General features: G+C 34.9%; 4 non-coding genes across 4 annotated transcripts; 2 read left to right on the forward strand and 2 right to left on the reverse strand.

Annotated features, from left to right (window-relative positions):
- Window positions 1-1,846: 1,846 nt before the first annotated feature.
- Window positions 1,847-1,990, reverse strand: Trnal-caa (transfer RNA leucine (anticodon CAA)). The gene is made up of 2 exons: window positions 1,953-1,990; window positions 1,847-1,891 (listed from the first exon to the last, which is right to left on the reverse strand). It is a non-coding gene; the product is annotated as a tRNA-Leu (tRNA).
- Window positions 1,991-12,907: 10,917 nt separating this feature from the next.
- Window positions 12,908-12,980, forward strand: Trnak-uuu (transfer RNA lysine (anticodon UUU)). The gene has a single exon. It is a non-coding gene; the product is annotated as a tRNA-Lys (tRNA).
- A 111-nt stretch (window positions 12,981-13,091) lies between these two features.
- Trnal-caa (transfer RNA leucine (anticodon CAA)) lies at window positions 13,092-13,219 on the reverse strand. The gene is made up of 2 exons: window positions 13,182-13,219; window positions 13,092-13,136 (listed from the first exon to the last, which is right to left on the reverse strand). It is a non-coding gene; the product is annotated as a tRNA-Leu (tRNA).
- Window positions 13,220-16,151: 2,932 nt separating this feature from the next.
- On the forward strand, window positions 16,152-16,224 carry Trnak-uuu (transfer RNA lysine (anticodon UUU)). Its single transcript has one exon. It is a non-coding gene; the product is annotated as a tRNA-Lys (tRNA).
- Window positions 16,225-17,328: the final 1,104 nt, after the last annotated feature.

The raw sequence follows: 17,328 nt of genomic DNA on the forward strand, positions 1-17,328 counted from the left end.
GAACTTTTTGGTTCCATGCAGAACTTTTTGGTTTCATGCGGAGTCTCTATAGAAATTGAATGCAGATTAATTGTGTCAAAAATGTATTAAGGTATAATATTAAAAAGTTATCAGATCACTAGTTTCACGTTAAAGGGATTCCTTAAATTTTTGTCATTTTTAATTTTGTCACTTTTGTCGTTTATGTTTGTTTCATTTAAATTAATTTTTTACCTTTTAAGGTCAAAATCAAAAGATTTTAAAATAGAAGCTGACAAAAACGACAAAATAATACGATAATGACAAAAACTACAAAAAGACGATTTTTCTGATTATTGAGAGCAAAAAAACGAAACTTCAAGCGCTTTGAGGCACCCCTTTACCAAGTCAAATTTAGCTGAAACATAGCACAGGTAGTTTTTAGGCTGATCAACAAAATCTATATGGTCGGTTTTTCTAATAAGGGTGGCAGTCAAATGGGTCATGTCGAATTTCGCAATTGATTGGCGCAATTGATTTAAAGGTGTCTCAAAACAACCAAAATTTCGATTCTTTTACCCTCAAAAATCATCGCAGAATCGAGAAACGGAAATTTTAATTTTAATTCCAAATGATTTAAAAATGCACAAAACGTCAAAATCTGGTGTTATCTTGAAAGAAAGATATTTTTGACAAAAATCGACTTAAGAATTTTGAAAATCACGTAAGAGGGACCAAAAGAAACCCGGAAAATCCAATTTTTAATTTTGATGCCAAATGGCTTAGAAATGCATGAAACGTCGTGATCTGTTGTTATCTCGATAAAATTGCTTGGCCAAAAATCGACTTTCTGAGACTTCCGGCCATTTTTCGGAAAATCAGAAAGTTTTAGAAAGTAGATTTTTCATTTAAAAAAAAGTTTTTTAAGAGACAACACCAGATTTAGACGTTTCATGCATAGTTAAGTCATTTGACATCATAATTAAAATTTTGATTTTTCCGATTTTCTTTGGTCCCCCTTGGGCGAACTTTGAGGAGCAAAACAAACGAAACTTTGAGCACTTTGAGGCACCCCTAAATCAAGGCCGATAGAACTGAAATAGTGCACAGGTCTGTTTTTTGGGTCAATTAACAAAAATTACATGAAATTTTTCCATACATCCATTGTCACCCTAATACAACTGTATGCTGAAAACCTCTTTGAAACACACAATACAAAAAAAAATACCTTGAAATATGATCAATCGTTTATCATACACCAATTGCTTCTTAAAACAGAAAACAAAGGGACCAGTAAGCCTTAAGTGAGTATCGTCAGCTTGACCTTATTGCTACTACTAAGAGATTCTTCCACTTAACAACACTAGATTGCATCAATCAAGTTCAAGTGAGTCATCGGTTTGATTCTTCTTTGATTTATACAGTCGTGGAGCATCCTAGCTGAGCGATACTTAAACTGCGCCTCAAACAAAGAATCGCTACTTACGTGCATTCTACTCGATAGTAGCAGCAACAGCTGCAATAAACACAAACCAGATGCTACCTCCTCTCCCCGTTCTCCGATTTATTATTGTCTGTTAAAGACGGCAAAGCGTATGTTTCTAAACTACAAAGTCAACCCATAAAACTCCAATCCAACTAACTAACAGTGAGTGTGTAATCAAATCCATTCAGTTCAAGAATTTTATTGACTCCTCGGTGGCCGCACAACAATGCGATATCCCAATTCACACGAGAAATCCATCAACCAAACACTTGAGCAGAAGAGGGGAGAGTGAGTGTCCCCTGTTTATGCTGGATCTGAATGGTGTGTTAATTGGAGCATCCAACCAGAGTACCCTCCGCATGACATAAAAAAGTGTCTTGAGAAGCGCCGCAAAAATATTGCTGTCAGAAGTGGGATTCGAACCCACGCCCTCAGAGAGGACCAGAATGCTCTTCTTCAGTAGTGCCACTTATCACCCACTCTCAGTGTGGGCAAGACTGTACTAAGTCTTGAGTCTGGCGCCTTAGACCGCTCGGCCATCCTGACACATGTGTGTGCTGATGTGCTGCTCGATTGACGAGGTGGAATGTTTTACCGAGGTACCGCGGAAATGTTTTTCGACGGCAATAAAAAAAAACACACTGATTGTTTATTAAAGCAAACGTTCACGTTATCGCACCGCGAACCGCCGTCTCGGTGACGGTATGCGCGGTTAAGTTGTCTTCGATTGCGAGGGACAAATTTACACTGGCGCGCATCCTCTGCCAAAGACAACAGCGCTACTGATAACGCAGCCACTTTCATGGGCAGAGAACAGTAGGGTTGCCGACATTGAATGAATATGAATAACCAACTGTTATATAGTGGTTTTGACAATTACCTATATCGTTGTTGCGAATAAAAACCATTTCAAATACACTGGATTCTGGCACCAAACCACTTAGGGGTGGTCAATTGATTCGGGCGTAGTTTTTCGATAGAAGCAAACGTATTAAAAATCACATGTGCTGCACTTGCCTTCCTCTTTCGACTACACGGACTTGGCCGGCGTCGTTATTGGTTCATAGTAAAGTCTGAAATTCTCAAAACTGTACAGTGAGATTGTGTTGCTTGATCCAAGCAACCTTTCATTTGGTTCATTGTGCAATATTGATTATTTCAAACCAATCACGGAGTGCAACCATTATGCCATTGGGCAGGATGGGCCGTAGGTGAACCGTAGTTGATAGCAAGCTCAAGCTCAAACGCAAGAAGCACACGGATAAAAAAATAATAATTCGTATGGTTGGCTCTTCCATATCACAGATTTTTGGTTTAATCCATAATGTGAAGTCGATTTGGCTGTAGAGGGTTTTTTAACTGTTTATCACTAAAATATTTCAACAGCTGGTAGATTTAGCTATTTACATACAATCTGATAGTTAGTTCTCACATATCTACTCAGAACTGGTAGATAGTGTACATTTGGAAGGATGTTGTTATGGATTTTAACTTTATCTTTCTGCTAAAATGTCGTAATTCTTTTCACCAAGAAAAAATGGTAAGGAACTCCAAGAGAAAGAATGATTTTCCGGAGTGCCAGGTCATAATCATAGCTCTGAATCCTATTTAAAATCGTAGGGATATCTTTTCCAGATGTGTCTTAAGTGATTATCAGAAGTTTGGATCAGTCCATGAGCTGCAAACATGTGAAAGATACGAAGGAGCTTAAAGATTTACAATGTTTCAGTTGGATAAAACAAAACGTCTCAAAACCTTTCAAAATCCAAACTACATATTTGATACTATTTTGATAACAGATAGATACTGCAACCAGTCATTGTTATTCATAGTTTTGGTTTTTTAATTATTGACCCAAATAAACTGACATGTGCAAAAATTCAACTCAATCGGACTTCATTTAGGGGTGCCTCCAAGCGCTCAGTTTCGGTTTTTAACCCTCAGAAATCAAACATTTTGACATTTTGAAATCAATATTTTTTTTTTTTCAAGGTAATGTCAGATGATGACCTTTTTTAAATCATTTGGTATAAAAATTAAAATTTCGATTGTGCGGTTGTTTTTTTTTTGCTGAAATTTTTCCAGCAATTGATGCGTTTTGCTAGACAATCAACAATTGAACTGTCAGATTCGGAACATTGTCGTTTTTAAGAGATAACTTTAGGTGATTAAAAACAAAGAGCTCGAAATTTGATGTTGTCCAATAGAAAAACTCTTAAAGCGAATAATTCGATAAGTAGTTTGTTTTGTATTAATTTGACAAGAAAGTTGACAATGTGTATCATATTTTACAGCCTTACTTAATTTTTAAATTCCTGCCGGATAGCCGCTGAAAGATTTAAAAAGAGCATGCGATATGGTTAAACTTATGGTCAACTTAAATTTTGTTTGATATTCATTTATAAACCAATTATTTATATACCAAAGCATGGAAAAAAATTTACTTTGAAAAAGTAGGAATAAAAAGCAATCGAATCAAAAGAAATCAATATGAACAGAACATTGGTAGGTTTTTAGAGAATCTGCTTGAAGATTGATGGTCTTTCCAGCAAAATTTTACTGGATAATCATGCTGGAACATGCAGGTTTCCAGCATACAAAATTTGTGTGTGTACATATTCCTTTTTTTTAAATACCTTGATGGCTCGTGCAATATTTCATTCCGCCCATGAAAACAACTGAATAACCCATGTGACTTTCCAAAGCTTACCAGCAGAACACAAACTTTCGACTGTAAAGTTTATCTCATCCAAGGGAGGGGGGATATGTTTTATTATTAAGTTTTGTTAGTGATACTTTACCATATTTGTGGCATTCGTGTCTTTCTATGATATTTTTGCTTATGCATATGAATGAAAAAATACTTTAAAAAACAATACTTTTGCTACCATTGATTTAAGTATTCATTCAATGTTTAAAACAAAAATAGTTTTTCGTATGAAATAATATTTTGATAAACATCCTAAAATATTTCAAAATGGTAAACGTGATTTGTGTAACTAAGTTCTAAGTAACAAAATAAGGAAATTAATTTAATCGGTATTTAGAATCTTCGAATTTGCTCAAAAGTGTGGAAGACTTAGCTTATTTAATTCGATCTTCGAATAACTTATTTAAGGAAGGCTTCAATTTTAGAACAACTTATTCTATGCCTCAATCAAATAAGCAGAATCTTATAAACTCTTTGGCAAATTCAGAGATATTAACCATCGATGAAAATAAATCAAATTTGCATGTTACATACATGTTTTTTATCAGAAAATATTTTAATTTAAAAATCATTTAAAAAAATTAAAATCATGTAAAATATTTTTACAATAAAAATCGAATTTTTTCATTAAATATAGATTGCTAAATATACTGAAATTTTACTTTAAACGGGTGACTTTCAGCTGAAATTTTGAAGTTGAGTAAATAATGAAAATTATAAGTCTGCGAACATTCGCGTTTTGAATCCCTCAACAAAATTGTGAATTTTGATTTTTTTTTTCGAATTTCCAAACAATTTCTGAATCTAAATTCCAGCTCAGATTTCAAATTCGAGCAAAACAACTTCATTTTAAGTTTAAAAAAAAGGAGCGTGTAGTAGTTAGTACTAATCGAAATATTTGCTTCGAAAAGCCTTTTACAGCAGCTCTGGAGAGAAATGTAAACCATGCTTGGTTGGTCTTTCTGAAATGCTCTATACCAGGGGTGAGTAAACCTTTTGAACCAACAGGCCAATTTCAATTTGATATCTTGTTAGCGGGCCGCACTTAAAATTACTTTTTTTTAATTATAAGCAGAGCTTCAGGCCAATTTTTATAACTCCAAATTTTTGTCGAAAATAAATTTAAAAAAAGATAAAACGAATTCACGTGTTTAAACAGAAATTCAACTCTACTTTTTGATGCCCGATATTTAAACAAAAATTACATCACTAAATCTTTGTCGTTTTTAAATTCTCTCAATTTTTAAATAGTACTTCTTGGCAAACATTCGTTCTTACACCATCCTTAATAACACCGATGATACTATTCGTCATAACTTCAATTTCAAAATCTTCTGGAGCTTACCACAGTGATAATTAAGATTGGGAAAAATATTCATTCAAAGAAATCACCGTCTTCTTAACGTTCAACGTTGAGTCGCTAATTGACTAATTGATTTTTTTCCACGATTGAAACTTGTCCTTAGATTTTTTTTCCTACAAACTGTAAAAACACCGTTTTTAAATAGATATTCTGTATTGGATCATTGCATTGAGATGTTGAGCATGGTTAAAAATAAAGACTTCTCTAATTGACTTCGAAATTCCTTGGATCATGAGTAGCTTCCGATTTTTGGCTGCTCTTCCAACTCACTTTAATGGATTTTGCTTTTCAAAGTGATAGGAGTTAAATAATAAGGAGAAATGTATCCTGATTAAAGTAGGGTCAAGTGGGGTAATTATGAACACGGGGTAATTCCGAACAAGTGCCATACGCGCTGCTGTGGAGGATGAATGAACACAAAAAGTTCCAAAAGTGGTAGTTTAACATCCGATTGATAGCTTTAAGCTGTTTCCGATCTGTTTTCAAATCCTTATGATATCATTTCAGATGTTTTAAAAAACCATTACCCCGTGGAACGGAAATCGTTTTGGACAGTGTTCAATGTTTTGAATATCTGATCACAGGAAATCCAGCTAGAATGTTGTTATCAACTGTTTTACATCCGGATAATGATGCTTTGTCTGGATTTTGAAGGAATTTTGAAAAATTTTATTCGCACAGATGTAAAGATGACTGTTCATATTTACCCCATAGTTTTCGTCCTATGGGGTAATTATGAACACACATTTCCTGACATTTCTTTGGCTTTTTGATAGTCAAATGTTTTATTCATCAACTTAGGGAGCCATCGATTTATTACCCAAACATTTCCAGACCCCCTTCTCTCTCCTCCCCTTGTAATAAATTTCTTACAAAAATACCCCCCCCCCCCCTTCTGTATGATCTTAATACAGGACCGTGAAGAAACCTTAGCCAGAAAAAATCAACACTATCCCAGGAACTTACTGGACCAAATTTTATAAATTTCATAATTAAATTAAGTCCGCAATTTGTTAAGTTTTGAATTTTAGAGAAATTGATTTTTTTTCTTCAAAAATAAGATTCGGGTTTAGAAAAAAGCTATGTCAGTTCTTTTCAGTCTTTGAAAAAAAAGTTTTGAACACAATTTTTTAAAAATTTAATAGAACTTCAAGAGTGAAAAATGTTTATAAAACAGAAATTTTGAAAAAAGCCAAATCAGCCTTTAAACGAGTCTTAATTTTGTTTAAAAAAAAATAGTGATAAGAACTTGCTTTTTGTTGATAGAAAAAAAAAATGCAGTCAAATGTTTTCTCAAGTTTAGTGAGTGGTGCGTACGGATAGTTTTACCGGTAATACCGAAACCGAAAACCTGTATCCCAGGAATAGTTTTCTAACACTGAATAAAGGTTTTACGTCCTTCCAAAACCAGTTTTTTTTTGTATTGATAAATAACAAGGTTATAAACTAGACTTGAAGAAATTTTTAATTTTACTAAAAAAAAATTCGCCATTTTCTAACAAAAGGTTTGCTGCTCGAGTAAAATTTAAGTGCATTACCGCGTGAAATTTAACATTATTTTAAACCTTAAATCTCTATGGTCAACAGTGAAATATATGTAAAACCATGATAAATTTAATAGGTGAATAAGTTCACAAAACAAAGATCAAAAAGTTCAATTTTCTTGTATGTTTGGACAACGTGCTGCTATTGAGAGCATTAGAATTACAGCAAAGAATAATTGTTTATGAGTTACATTCGGATAACAAAGATCCAAAATCTATTTTCTTGCAGTCTTATTTTTATACTTAGTTACTTTTTTCAATCTTTATTTGTTGAAATACATTTTCGCACATGCCATTAAAATTACAATCATACAAATTACGGCGATTAAAATCATATAACAAACAATCATTGGCAAAAAAGAAAAAAAAATACAACAAGAAAAATACGGTTCAAAAAATTGACATCATATAACGAAATACATTTTCTTAAATTTAGTACAAAATGAAAATCTTTTGGTTGAAGATTTTCTCTTTCAGTTTAGTGATGAAAACTTCTGCAGTAATAATTTTGTTTTAAGAAAATAGAGCTCCTAATGTGAAATTATTTACAGCTGATAAAAAAAATTAATTAGTGTAAATGTTTTTCAAAACAGTCCATCATACAGAATAGACAAGCCTTGCAAAATATGACTGTTCACTGATCCAAGAAGATTTTAATGGGTGTTTTTGTGACCAACCATCTTTCAAAAAAAAAAAATAAGAATTTTCTGTATATGTATAGGCTTCAATTTCACACGTACGTGAAAAGCCTAACCTACGACATTTAAGTGAAAACTTGATGTTTGCTGCGCAGAACATTTAAAACGGATGTAAAAACTATCGAATAGCCTAACTCGCCTAAAATTTCACACGTATGGAGAGGTCCTATCAAATAAAAATGATCTGCAACGACATAAAGATACGAAAGAAAAAGAAACCAACCAAAACGGAAAAGATGCAACAAAAAATTTAACTACCGAAACAAAATATAGAAAAAATCAATATTAAAGAACACTAAATAGCTATTTTTGCGTTGTTTTACCTTTAAATTTTGATTACATTTGTTTATTTTATAAGTTTTATACATGAATTGAATTGAGTTTTTATAAAACAACCCATTTTCTTATTACTGCTAATTATTTTCATTAATTGGTGTGGAATTGACATTTTCTGACACCATATAAATCATATTAGACAAGTCTCGGGGTAAATATGAACAGCGTTCGGGGTAATTATGAACATATTTTTTAAAGTAAAAAATCACCATACACTGCTTACTATGGGTAAATGTAACGTATAAATACTGTTACTTTTCAAAAATTTTACACCAAGTCCGTAATCCGTGTTCATAATTACCCCCTAGACAGGGGGGTAAATATGAACAGACGGGGTAATTATGAACAGACGTCTCAAGGACGCGGGTTGCGCCCAAAAAATAAAAGTTGCTCTACAGAATGATGAAGAGCACGGAAACATTCAATATTGGCAGGTTTTCAGAATTTATGATAAGAAATAAACATATGGTGGCTGTGAGTGTGCCAAATGAAGAAATTTTTTTCATAATTACCCCACCTAGCCCTAACTCTATTGACAATAAACGATATTGCATTTATGCTTTGAAAAAATCCTAATACCTAAATGTTTGGTTTGTGATTGTTAGGAATCCATTGTTGAAAAAAGTTAAAGCACAACAAATTGAGAAAAGCATCGCGGGCCGCGGTTCGCTCATCACTGCTCTATACTGCGCGAGAAATTTCACCGTGAATATGATGAAACCGTGGATTTGGAGAAACCAAAAATTATTCAATTTCTTCGAAATTCATTGTGACAAACATGTACTTAAATGATATCACAATAAACAAAAGCTCATTTATTATTTTACTTTCTTGAACCTCCAAGAAATATTAAAATTCAAATTTAATATGGTAACCGCATTAGCGATGAACCGGTTCAACAAAAAAAAAACAAAATCGCCTCACTCGCCAAGAATTGGCGATAGTGTGCAAATAGTACACAGATAGCTAATTGCCGTTACCGGTCGCCAATTCCTTTAGCAAGTAACAATAAATTTCCAGTAACACCGCAACAGAGTCACCGGCGAAGGTAAACATTTGCAGCCTTACGTCGCCGGTCGTTGTTTCGGTAAACTTTTGTAGAAGCTAAAATTGTTCCCATATACAGCAGAATACGACCGGGTGTTAGGGCCAGCAGCGGGGTGCACCCGGGACTTTAAAAACGTTGAATTCCATCACGGACCGCTACGGCGTAACCTGTTTCTCATGTATAGCAGAAGCTTAATTTCCACTTTGCATATTACCTCACTCCGTTGCTGCAGCGTTCTTCAAGTGTCTCGTAGTCTCAGCATTTGGCACAGCACGATGATATCAACTTTGAATATGGAACGATCAAACTTCGAGCAAGTTTTCGTAATGAGGCTCTCTCTGGGAACCACTGCCATAAGTAGACACCATGATAATGACGCCTTAAGGTAGAAAGAGGCTTTCAGTGTACAGTAGACATTCCTCTCCCGGTTTGCTGACGAAAGATCGTTCTTCTAATGGATGACATGCATTTTCCGTTCTGCGCCGTTCCTTCAAGGTCGTTACGTGAATATTTCTCCACATCAATTCCGTTTCGCCTGGAGGTTAGGTGGATGTGAAGTGAACCTACTTTTTGTTTCCTCGCCCTGCTAAGATCGTCATCGACATTATGTGACAGTTATTTGCAGTACATGTATAATGAAGGAATCGTGAATAAATGTACATCAGGTATTCAAAACGAAAAAACACAGTTGAATATAAGCCGCAGTGAAATTAAATTATATCTTGAAAAACCCCAACACACATTATCAATACAAAACTAAATTGGTCAAAAAAGTGCGTTTTTAAGTTATTAATTTGAATCTGAACCCCGAGGAAAGCCAGCTTTTCTGTTCCTACCTAAATTTAAAATAATAGTGTGTTTTGCACTAAAATTTAAAAAAAAATACTATCGACAGTAAACAAATAGAGTAACTTGTTCTCTAGATACAGTAGGAAATATAGAATAATTGTTGCTAGATCGCGGAAACATATAGATTTTTATTAAATGGTTAGATAGTCAATACACTGACCACACTGACAACAAGACACTTAGAACCAAAAATCAACCATTTGCTGTCTATTTTTTTTTGTCATATTTTGCAGGTTCGCAATACCAATGGCAGGTGGAGAACCCGAAAAATTTGACATAAATGCCCTGTAAGAAAAATGGTCCTGTTTAGCCCGATTTTATCGTAGAAATTGCGTGTTTTATTTTTAAAGTTAGGTGGCATTTCCTAACTGGGATAGCATTTCTTCAAATCGATCGATGCGCACTCTGGAATCGACAATGCGTACTGTTGGAAAAATTATCCAGAAAACGAAATCAAGTGTCCAGTCAGTATGGTCAGTGGTCAATATGAAATTTGATTTCGTTTGAAAAAAAAAAATGATATTTTGTTGCAGTTACTGCATAAAACGAACGCCCTAATATAGGCTGAATTGATACATCTAGCAGGGGGCAGTCTCAGAAAAATAAAAAAATGCTGGAAATTTACTTTGCTGATTTTGAAAATCATGGATCAAATTAAAGAAAAAAAAATAACATAAAAAAAGTAAACAATAACGAAACAAAATACTTATCTTAATTGAAATCGGAGATCCCATCGCAAAATAAACACTGATGTTGCGGAAAAAAAATCCTTGTCTTTCCGGATGGCGTAGAGCGCGTCCTTCCTCTTCCTTAACGTCGACCGAAAAACAACATTTTTTTTATATTTTAAAACTTTTAAAACTTGCCATTTGACTTTCACTTGTTCACTTGTTTCTTCAGTTAAAAATTTTTTCATTTAATTCAATTTTTTCTATTTGAAGACTTGAAAATTTTCTGCCTGAAAAAAATTCAACCGTCACGTTCGGCCACAGCCTACCCAGATTTCCGAATCAAATTTCACGACTCTTTTTGCTCCTCATGGGTCTACTGCTGATTTACTCTTCATAATAAAAAAAATCTACTCCATTAGAAATCGTCAAAAACTTCAAATGGTTCCGATGAATTGTACAGAATTATAATCAAATCTTTCGTAGGCAAACATTTAACTACCCGCAGCAAGGCCATCGTTCTGTGCAATCACGCGGATAATCTGTGCGGAATTCACTGCGTTTGTTTGTTTGATTGTTTGTTACGCACTTCTGGTACAAAAGCACAACGGCTAATCAACGTCAGAGCGGGGAAACCAGGTGTATGACTTACTTTATTGATTTTCCCATATTTGTAGGGCCCAGCATTCGGTTTACGAAAATAGAGGAATAAAAACCATCTTTAAAGTGGCTATCTGGAAGGGAAAGATAACTCCTCAAATCAAAGTCAAGTTAGTAACCGTTCAAATTCCTCGAAACCTTTTGTGAAAAAAACGTGTGTCTCGGCATGAGGTGCTGTTGCTGCTGCTGCTGCTGCATTTTTTCTGCATTTTATGCAGCGCTGTGTATGTATATAACATGTATATTTTTCCTACGTGTTTTGCGTTGGCCCTACCGCGGAGCAAAAAACATCGATATCAATGTGGCGAATCAAACCATCAGAGCAGCAGAGAGCAAGAAACCAAGTGAGGCTAAGCTAAGCTGGTGGGCGAGAAAAACAAAACAATTTTATAAAGCCGCTACACGGCAGCAATGGAACAAAACACTGTCTTTTCTGTCAGTCAATGGGAGAAATATGGAAGCAATCGACTCGACAAAGGGTAGCGTAAGTGTGAAAAATCTCATCTCTGTTGTTTTTTTTCTGTTTTCACTTACTATCGCTTAAGTTGGACGAGGTCTAGGCAAAGAAAGGTGAAAACTTGAAGCAGTTTTTTCGCATAACCTTCGGACCGGTTTTCTCGGTTCTGGAGTAAGATATGCCAACATGGAAATTTCTCTTGGAAGCTATCTAGACTGTCGGTGAAAACTCCTTCAAATTTACATTCCTTTTTAAGGTTCTGGCTTTGACAACCTAATGGGTCATATCGAATTTCGCAAACCGACTATAAACATTTTGTAGATTGGCCCACAAACATTTAAGTATTGAAAGGTTTGAAATAAATCAACATGAAATGTAAAGTTTAAGTCAATCGAAATCATCTGATGGTTTTGAACGAATTTTGCATGATCGACAATACGTTGTAGTTGATTCGCATGCGAAATATATCTTGTTGAAACACAAAGTGGATTCCTTTTGACGACTTCACTGCTAACTTCTCATCGGATGCATCGGATGGATCTAGGTTAAGCTGGAGCTGGAAAAAACTGGTCCATATTTGCCCCTGTCATATGGTTAGTTGGTGGTGCTGATGTCGTTGTGGTTGATGGTGATGATGATGACGCTGATGCTCCTAGGCTGTCCTATTACCTATTTAGAGTCTGGTATAACCGGTTGGATGTGCTGCGCCGACTGGTATGAAGTGCAAAAAAAAATGTGGAAAATTTGAATATATTTATGCGTATTAACAAGGTCGAGGGATTTCACATCGAAATCTGTTTGCAATTGTATCAAATAAAGCGAACTGGTTTTTAACATTGAAATGAATTCCTTTTACTTATGTTCTTATAAAAAACTCTCAAACTAACAAACCTGTGTTAGCAAAAAAAAACATTTTCCTTTGATAGAAATTACTCTTACGAACTCGCCACATTTGTATTCATTGAACTCTCTTCTCTCCTATCTTTGCAGGTAAGCATCTGACATCTCGCCCAATCATCATCCGTTATTTGCTGTAATCCTGGTAGTTGCTAACGGGTTAACTTGTTTCCTGGAGCCATTTAAAGCACCTGGAAACTCGTACGTCCTTGGGCTGGATGGTTGGGCAAGAAGCCCGGGTAGCTCAGTCGGTAGAGCGTTGGACTTTTAATCCAACGGTCTAGGGTTCAAGTCCCTATTCGGGCGGCGGTAGCTTTTTTGCTTCGGCTGGCATTCATTCGTGTTAAAATAACTCCAGCGATCTCAAACATGTGCTGTGCCCCTGGTATAGCGAAATAATTTTCATTAAAAAAATTCTGTCAGAAGTGGGATTCGAACCCACGCCCTCAGAGAGGACCAGAATGCTCTTACTTGGAATTGAACCCACTATGGGTGGGCAAGATTGCTCTTGAGTCTGGCGCCTTAGACCGCTCGGCCATCCTGACATGTTGTAACGTTGCGTGCTCGAATGGTTGCAGCATAGGTGGTGCCCTCTGTAACAGATCACAGATAATGGGACAGTTAAATTGCTTGGTATCGTTTATCCACTTTTGTATGGTAATGATTCGATTATCGTTTAAATTACCAAAACCAACTAGTACCTATGTAAGGTTGGCAGTAAATAATTCCTATGGAATAAAATCTTGAAAAAAATATCAGCTTATTCCAAACCGGTGAATACCGATTTATGCAGATCTATCATTAAATGTTTTTTAATGTTGTTTGAGCACTTTTCTACATGAAACAATAAGCAGATAATTTTTTACAGTTTGTTCGGTTGTTCGGTACATTATGCAAATCAGTGTAAACAAACCGAGAATTGAGAGAGAAGAAAATAGAAGTAAGGGGATCTTGTCCATGGCCGGACAACATTGATTTTTCGAAAACGCGAAATAAAGTAAATAGCAGCCTGATCTGGTATTTAAAACAAGGTTATTTAATCTGTAAATGTAAACGTATAATAGGCATCGTAAGCTTTTGTTAGTAGTACGGAGTGAGAAATTCGTCTGGACTTTGCATTTGTATTGTGGTTAGTTTTTTCGGCTTGTAAAATGTGAAATGCACATAAACTTTATCGTTGATGGGTTATTCTTCGACTATATTAGGAAAATAACAAAATGCGATTGGTCTATTGTTGTTTGCAAGAAAATATTCAAAATTATACATGATTTCATCTAGAAATTTTCATTTTTCCATCTCTACAGCACCCTCAGCAGAAGATAAGAATTAAGGGGGGGGTAGGGTCTAACACTTTCAAAAAATCGATTTTTTTATTTTTTTATTTTCTTATTGTAAAACATTTCAAGAATGTTGTGTCAAATTTTCAAGTCAATTGAAGCAAAACTGTAGAAATTATAGGCCTTTATCTCCTCCTATCTTATACTGCAAGAAAGCAAGAGCAGAAACTTCAAACGCGTTTTTCTCGAAAGCACATTTTTAAAGTCCGTGGACATCGTCATTTGAAAACTACTTATCCGATTCTTTTCAAATTTGGAACATACTTTCTACATATGAAATACCAGACCCCAACGTTTTTCTTTTTTGTTTTTTTTTACTTTGGGGAGATTTTACAGGTGAAAAATGGCGGATTTTTTCGTGAAAAATCGTAGTTTTTACTTCAAACACCCACAAAAATTTCATAAAATTTTTTTTAAGTTAACTAAAAACGTTGGGGTCCAGAAAAACATCTATTAAAAATATTTTGCTCGGATTTTTTGATTTCAGATGATTCTGTGCTGAGATACAGTGTCCACCGCAAATCCTGTTTTTTAAAAGGCATCCTCGAAAGTGCTCCGTCACCGGCTCATTTTTCAATATTTTTCTACGAAAAAATTACTAAATGTTCTTTTAACAATGCTTTGTATAATGCAAAAAATTTGAATACATTTGTTTGAACGGTAGCTCTAGAAAAAAATCGTGAAAATGGTGTTTTTTTTACCCGTTAGACCCTACCCCCCCCTTAATAGACGAAAATATTTCGGTCCTCTGAGAAACTTCAAGTTTTGCTGTCGGTCATAGAAAATTTTTCTCTGGTTTTTTCGAAACAAATTTTTCATTCTGGTTTGTCAAAAAAACTTTCACGAAAAGCATCATAGAATTAACAGTATTCGAAAACTCGTACTCACAAGATCTGTGCAAGTGATTTGAGTCATTTTGCTACGTTTTCGTGCCATTCGTGACAACTTTTGTGGAGTAATTCGTAGTGTCCGGCCTTGAACAACATTTATGGAAATGAGTGAAAACTAGCATAAAATCGCGTGAGCTTTCAATACGTCATATGAAACAAAATGTAAACAAACAGTTTTCTTGCAAAAAAATACAAAAACTGACATAACCTAGTCGAACTTCTTGCTATTTAGAATATTTGTAGCCTGGACAACATATTCTATACGTGAAATACAAATTTTGAAATCGTTTTGATAACTTCTGCAGCAGTTTTCGGTGAATTCTTAGGATGTTCCATACGACGTAATGAAAGCTCACGCAAGAAATGATTCCTCATACCACATGAATATGTGGTGAATTAATTCTTTTCTAATACAGTTTAGTGTCATAATATTATACCTTTCAAATCAGTAAAGGAACCAATATTTACAAAAATGTATTTTTGAAGTTATAGCCCAAAAACCTTAAGTGTCCGGTAGTACACAAGCTGCCCCTATACGCAAAAACCTTCCAAAAAATTCCGATTCAAACCGATTTCTAATCGTAAATTTTAAACTAACTTTAAGCGGGCCATAGACTACACAAATGGCCTGTACAAATTCGATGATTTCACGACGATTGTTTTATCTATGCTCGCCCACACACTATACAAACATTTTTCACGCGAACACAAACGATTGCTGGCGAAAACAGCAACAGCAACCAAAAAAACCATCTCCACCCCGGCTGGGAGGATGGTTTGTACAAAATATTTCGATCCCGACCGATTTTACTCCAACCGTTTGGGCACTCATTCAAGCAGTGCCATACACTATGCAAATCGTGTTTACAGCGACAAAATTTCATCGAATTTCATCGCATTTGTACAAACGTTTTGTAGCCTGCGGCCCGCTTTAGGAGGTGATTTGACATTTACCAAACGAATCGATCAACTGATGTATCACCCAGAAAAATCAATTCACGAACGCTGTTAAGTTTATTATTAGCGATTTTTTTTGTGAATTTCAGTTCAATAGATTGTTTTTGTAAAGATCGACGTGCTTTACTAAAAGAAAAACCCAAAAAAACGTACTTAGACTATGTACTTTTTTCGATAAGTATTTCCATGAGCGACGTTAGTCATACATCTTAGATGAAATTATCTGTGTCTAAGTTAGCTGTTCAGGTTAACCGCGTAATATAAAATAGCCTCTGGCGAGCGTTGATTTCCAAGCCCGGGTAGCTCAGTCGGTAGAGCGTTGGACTTTTAATCCAACGGTCTAGGGTTCAAGTCCCTATTCGGGCGGTGATTTTTTTTTCGTTAAAAAGATTTTTGTCTTTAAATATTCAATGGAACTTAATAATTCTGTATTGATACGGATGTTTATTTAATATTTGCATTATTAATTTTAGAAAATTTCACTTTTTCCATCAGCTACAGGGAATCGTAACGCCAAATAACTCCTTTATATGGTAATGCTTTTTACCCATTTTTTGTTCTCATATTTAAGACATTATAATTGGCAATATTTTTATGAGTTAAAAGTTCGATGTCATGAAGTTTTTTTAACACTATAGACATCTAAATAAAATATGAATCATTACTTAACATGGAAAATGCTCTCAACACTCGTCTCAAAAATACCGAAATTAATCCTTGGTTTTTAACATATTAAAAAGACTGCGATGAAATCTAAGCCGGAAATTCTCAGAGACCACTGGACCAAATTCTGCAAATCTTGTTTCTTTGAGTTATCTAATATCTTGTGTTTAATTTTATAGAAAAAAATTAACATCATTCATTTGTTCAGCTCTCGAGTTATGCTTCGGAGCGTAGCACATTTGCGGCAAGCGACAAAAGAAGAATTCTCGTAATTGGTTCGCAATGTGTTATACAGGTTTATAAATTCGATAATTCATGTTAGTAACGTAAGATTGAGCTTTCTTTTTTTTTTTGAGACGGTCAGGTTATAAAGTCTAGCTAAAGTTTTTCTTCTACGCCTGAGAAGGAAAAACGCAAACTTTTCACGAGATAGAATTTCTTCTTGCACTGGCGATATGAGGCTCCGTTCCTCGGGCCAAATCTAAAAGAAAAAAACACAACAACAACAACAATTTCTTCTTTTGCGTACAAGTCTATGTACAATAATTTTAATTGTTCTAACATCTATTTTCCTTTCATACTTAAAAAAGTTCAACTCTCGGGAGCAAAATCGAATATTCACTGTAAAACCGTTACTAAGGCGAGAGCAAAGAGAGGTAGAGATGTGATGTGTCCGATTTGTTCATTCACTTCAGCTTTCTCAAAAGTAACGGCTCGGATTCAAATAGCTCTTTGGTTAGCTTGTGTTCAATAGCCCGGGTAGCTCAGTCGGTAGAGCGTTGGACTTTTAATCCAACGGTCTAGGGA

This window comes from Uranotaenia lowii, chromosome 1 (genome assembly GCF_029784155.1).
Source record: "Uranotaenia lowii strain MFRU-FL chromosome 1, ASM2978415v1, whole genome shotgun sequence".
Taxonomy (NCBI): Eukaryota; Metazoa; Arthropoda; class Insecta; order Diptera; family Culicidae; genus Uranotaenia; species Uranotaenia lowii.